Below are 6,360 nucleotides of genomic sequence, written 5' to 3' on the forward strand. Positions count from 1 at the left end.
GCTAATAAAATCGCTCGTATCAGTTATTATTTAAGACTCACTTTCAACTGATTTAAATGCAACATGAAACGCTCTAAATTTCTCATATTTAAAGTCGAAATATGTAATAAATTGTCAACAAAAAAAGTTCAATGTTAAGCCAAAGATGTAAATCTTGCAGAAATATGATTTTAAAAAAACTAGATTTAACAAACACGAAAAAAACATGGAAAAAGTTCGCTTAAAAATGAATCTTACTTTAATTTTATACCATATTGTTAAATCATTAATCCAAATATACTAATTTAGGACTTAACAATTTCATTTTTAATAAAAAGACGATGTAAAAAAAATCAAGAAAATTTTCGACCAAAAAGTTGAATTTTCAATGAAACAAAAGAATGTTCTACCAAATAATTAAATTTTAAACTTATAAAGTATAAATTTCTAAAAAAAAAAGTTAAATTGCAAATTCTCAGATAAAAAATTAATTTTTAACAAAACAAAATGACAAGAAAATTGTTACATGTTTAAAAAAATGTCCTAAAAATATGAATTTTTAATGATAAGAGTTCAGTTTTTAACCAAGTTGTTTAATTTTCAATTAAAGAAGATAAATTTGGAATAAAATAGTTGCATTTTTAACCAAAGAAATGAATACAAAATTTTTGAATTTTAAAGCCGGGAGGAGCAATTTTAAACCAGAAAATATTAATTTTTAATAAAAATATTGATTTAAATCAAAAATGAAATGCTTCCCTTATTAGTTAAAAAAAATTAATTCTTATTAAAAAAAAAACGAATTTTCAAGAAAATAGTTACATTTTTAACAAAAGAGTTCAGTCTGAAACATCCGCAGAAGATTAATTTTCTAAAAATAGAATAGTTAAATTTTCGACCAACGAGGTGAATCTAAAACCAAAAGCATAATTTTTGTACAAAGTAGTTTAACTTTTAACTAAGCTTCTGAATTCCTAACGAAACAAGATGATTTTTTAACAAAATAGTTGCATTTTTTACAGAATAATAAAATTTGCAACTGAATACTAGAATTTTTAATCAAAGAGTTGACTTCCGAACCACAAATATAATAGACACTTTCTACCAAAAAGGATTTAAGCGAAAAAATTAGAAAAGGGGGTTTCTTAAAAACAGAGAAAGAAAGAACAATTTTTTAAAAGTTAATAATAAGGAAACATACTAAATGTCATCTAAGTTCGTAACTTTTCTTCCACTGACTGACAACCCCTGTTCGAACCATAGTTTTTAGCATGACCCCCCCCCCATGCAATTGGTAATGCAGTTTACTGACGACCCCTTAAAGTTTCGATTCTTGTATTTAATGAAATTATCATTATAATTTATAGTTTAAAATTTGTTTAGCATAAAAATACACAAGGAAAAATCGACCAGTATTACAGAGAAAAGTAACAGCATTTTACTCTGAAGAATTCAAATGATTTAAAAACTGAAATTAAGAACAAAAATTAAAGGTCCTCTAGTTTTTCTCATTCTCATCATTTATGATTGAGAAAGGATAAGAAAAGAAAGGCCCGACAAGTCTGAAAAGAAAGGACGAATTCGTTAAACAGCCATTTTGGATAAAAATACAAATTTTGAAACCATTTTTTTATACTTAAGATTATCATACAAACTTTTTGGATTTTCTTGTAAAATTTTTATTTTTATTGCACAAAAAATAATGTGATATGAAAAATAATCCCTTTTGTGGTCAAACTATGCAGGATACGAAAGAAGATAAATCAACAAAAATTGTGATCTCAAAAAAGATCTACAAATTCGTTAATAATCACTTCTTGATAGGAGGCGTACTTTTTGTTTTATTCGCGAAAAATAACACTGAAAATATAAAAAAAAAACTTTGTGAAAGAATGATACGAGTTACGAAAAAAAATCTGGCCGTTTCGCGGACACACTCATCGCGCGCTGCGCGCGCGGCTCGCTTTGCTCGCAAGTTTGAGTGCGCCTACGGCGCACGACGGTTAAATCTCGCGCTCGAACATCATTACACCTCGCGCTCGGATATTTATTCTTTGTATTTGGAATGCTTGAAAAAAACTTTATCAAAAAGATCTCTTTTAGATGGAATTATTTATATGCGTCTTCATATTCTGAATTGTCTACTTAATGAAGGTGGCTTGGGCGCTGTTTAAAAAAATCACAGGCAGTTCTGAAAATTTGATATTATCGAAAGAAAATATACTAGATCACTTTGCAAAAAAGAAATACTAAGGTTGACGATGAAATTATCGAAAAAAACGCTATTAAAAAGTTGTGATTTTAACATGTAGTCTTATGGGAGGGCTCAACAGAATGAGGTAATACTCTTGAACAAAATCACGAACTCTTATAAATCAATGTTATCCGAGTGCCTTAAAATAAAAGGAATCGATTAGTACCATAATAAAGGGGGGTTGACGATGTCATTGGAGAAAAATTTCAATGAAAAACTGCAAATATTGCACAATAGCTGTGACTATCTGAAGCATATCATATCATATGTTTCTGTCACTTTTTTTGGTCGTTTTCTAATTTTTTATTAAGATGACATTATAATATGCGTATATCAATAAAATTCAAATAAAGACTGATCGCATGATACCAAGATAGCCCCCACAGTGCCCCCCACATTGTACGGCACCAAACGCCCAAGCCACCTTAAGTATAGTCAAAGATTAAGTTTCTCAAAGCTCTGTAGGTTTTGAGGTACACATTCTCCTCGTGACACTCGCGCTCGATTTCGGAAAGACATTTGTAAACAGGTTTTGTTGGATTTTTTTCTCGTAACTTTCGTCGTTTTTCCACACATTTTTTTTATTTTATTTTTTTTCAACGTCATTTTTCACGAATAAGACAAAATGTACGCGGCCTATCAAGGAGTGATTCTTAACGAAATTATAGATCTTTTTTGGGATAAGCATTTTTGTTAATTCATCTTTTTTCGTATCCTACACACTTTGTCCACAAAATGGAATTTTTTATTTTCCATTATTTTTTGTGCAATAAAAATGTGAATTTTCGATTCTTGAAGAAAATCCAAAAATTGGTTATGATAATTTTGTAGGGCTTTCAAAAAGAAATTTTTTTCTTTTCTTGACTTTTTTTCATATCGTGCGTTTTTCGGCTTCAAGTTTTGATTTTCGGTTGATTAAAAAAATTTTGAAAACGCTATAACTCTGAGAATTTTCTTTTTATCGAAAAAAGTCATAAGGATAAATTGTTTGTTCTTTTTAATACTATAAATATCCGCACATAGAATTTCTAAATTCTGAAAAAAGTGTTCTCAAAAATTTTCAAAATGCGCTTACTTTTTGAATTTTTATCAAAAATGGCTGGTTCACGAACTCATCCTTTCTTTTAGAACCTAAAAAAAGTGTGCGAAAGACGAATTTGATTCGTTAATTTTTTCGAGAGTTATCGTGTTTACGGACGGACAGGCAGACATACGCCGTCGTGAAAACCTGATTTTCGGATTCAGGGGGTCTTGAAACGTGGAGATCCGTTGAAAAAGTGTGATGTCAAATTTCCAACAATTCTAATACTTTCTCAATTATAAATGATGAGAATGTAAAAATGATTTAACAAAAATTATTTACCCGACAAAGAGCTACAAATTTGTTATGAATTACTTTTTGACAGGACACGTAGTTTTGGTTTTGATCATAAAAATGGTATTAAAAATAAAAATGAAAAATTTGTGGAAAAACAACAAAAGTTACAAAAACAAATTAATAGAAAAAAGTTATTCGCCCAAAAAAAGTGATACAAATTTGTATTCATTTATTACATTCTTATTATTTATGATAGAGAAAGTATTAGAATTGCCCGAAATTTGAAACCACAACATTCAAATTTTGAACCAAATGATGATAAATACGACAAAAGGTCTCAAAGAGAAATGATAGGTTTTGAAGAATCCTACAAAATTTCTTTAAACCACTTTCCAATAGGACTCGTAATTTTGTTTTATCGTAACTAATATATGCAGATAATCGAAAATTCCAATATTACGCTAAAAGATGCGAGATACGTAAAAAATCTAAAAACAGAGCTTTAGGTTATTTTGCTTTATACATGTATAAGAAATAATATGAAAACCACAATCCTATTATTAGCATAACAACGCAAGATAAAGAAAAATGTCTAAAAAAAGGATTTTATTTTTAAAGTTTTTTTTTAAGGTGATTCAGAAAATATAAATTTAGAACTGTCTGTCAAAAAATGAGTGCTCAGCGCGAGGGTCACGATAATATTGTGTACCTCAAAGCCTACAGAGCTTCGAGAAACTTAATCTTTAACTATACTTATTTAAGCAAAAAATTCAGAATATGAACACTCATATAAATACTGCGATCTAAAGAGATGTTTTTGATAAATTTTCATTCAAGCATTCTAAATGCAAAGAATAAATATCTGAGCGCAAATCGCGGGAATCAAAAGACGCGCGCCCCACGCGCGCTCAAATTTGCGAGCCACGGGCACAGCGCACGATGAGAATGTGTCCGCGACAATAAATAGTTAATTTACGGATTATTTGATTACAAACTAACAATTAAGAGATAAATGTTTTTAAAACTTTCCAATCATTTCTGACCTTTTAGTTTAAATTGAGAAATGTAAATCAAAATATTTATATATTTTTATCAACCACTCAAGTAAAATCAAAAAATACATTTTTTCAATTTTAAAATTATGGGATTCTTAATTTAAAAAATCGGGACATAATTTACATACATAGTAAGATGCGTACATTTTTATAAAATATTACATAAAAAATAAAATAAAAAATAATTTTGTTATATAATTTTATCGTTTCATTATAATTTATTTAATTCACAATTACTTACACAAACGTAGAAATTTACGAATTATTCTTTACTTAAATTAATAATCGTGAGGGAGGCGGTATTCCTATACAATTTAACTCTGCATCTAAAAACTCCAAATCGCTAATTATACATGCGAGAACGCTGTACGATCATATTTATTTAAAAAATTAATTATTTTAAATTTCAACTCAATATGCTTATCAATTAAAACTTGTAATGTCTTCAAACGTATAGTTTGCAACATTTTTTGGGATTTTTTCTTGAGTTGTATCGTATAGTACTGCTCTTTCCATTTAATTTGAGAGTCGCAGAGTTCAATTAACATTTTTCTTAACCTAGTTACGCCAGTTTGAAATTACGATATATGTCCCATTATGTCTTTAGCATTTGCTTTAAATACCACAGGCCAACATGGTTTTGTTGTTGGAAAGTGAGGGGTTATTTCCGAAGTAATTTTTTACGTAGAGTCCGAAACCGGGGTCAGAATTGGCCAGCCTTTATCAGACTCTAAAAAAGATGGCCGGACCTTATTGCTAAAGGTGGGTTTCCGCATGCGCGACTGAAGTCACGCTACTTCATTTGCGCGAAACAAGTCGCGCAATTAAAGATTATTACGGGTTTCCTACGGGGCGTCTGGAGACAAGCGACCAGGTAAATTTTAATTTCGTTGTCTGTAATCAGTCCAGTTTAAACGTCTGCTGCAGTAGGATGTACAGTAGTACATCACAGCATGGATCAATTAATAATTAATCTTCTCGAGGAAGAAGAAGAAGAGGAAGTACTTCTTAATATTTATTGAATGAGACAAGTCGAAGTGAAATTCGAAAACTTTTTTAAAACAGGGAATTGGAGGGATTTCAGAAAATTTTAATTGAGCGGCATCTGTATAGTGATGACACAGTGTTCCAAAAAATTTTCCGCGTCAATATCAGCCAGTTTAATGACATTGGTTGAAGATCTTCAGATAAGAACAAAATATGCATCAAATTCCATTAAAAAATATAATTTTCATCTTGTAGTTTAAAAAGTGTCAATTACAAAAAATTTGTAAATCATCAAGTTTTAATACTTTTCACTGAAATTGCTTAAAATTATATAATTTAACAAAAAATTTAATTAGTTGATTCATTTCTATAATTAGAGCATTGAAAATTATAGCGTCGATTTTTTTAAACCTACGATCTGTACAATTTATGAAAGTTAGAATTGTTTTATTTTGAATTTTACCGATATTTATTTTGAAATTGGAAAATTAAAAATTATTCTTTGTTATTTGTCAATTAATTTTAAGGGTAAATTTAAATATATTTAAATATTTAAGCAGAATAAAATAATTAGCAGAAAAGTAGCCTTACGCAGAGAAAGCATTTAAAAACTGTAAAATAAAAACACACTTTTGAATATTCAAGTCGCGGCGACTGGACGGCTAGACTTGGGTACTATATTAGACAGGAATATGCAACCGCCATTCTAGTTCCTGGACAGTTCGCGGGAAGCAGTGCGAGATGCATGTCGTATAGTTTAATTAAAA

Source organism: Belonocnema kinseyi, chromosome 3 (genome assembly GCF_010883055.1).
Source record: "Belonocnema kinseyi isolate 2016_QV_RU_SX_M_011 chromosome 3, B_treatae_v1, whole genome shotgun sequence".
NCBI lineage: Eukaryota > Metazoa > Arthropoda > Insecta > Hymenoptera > Cynipidae > Belonocnema > Belonocnema kinseyi.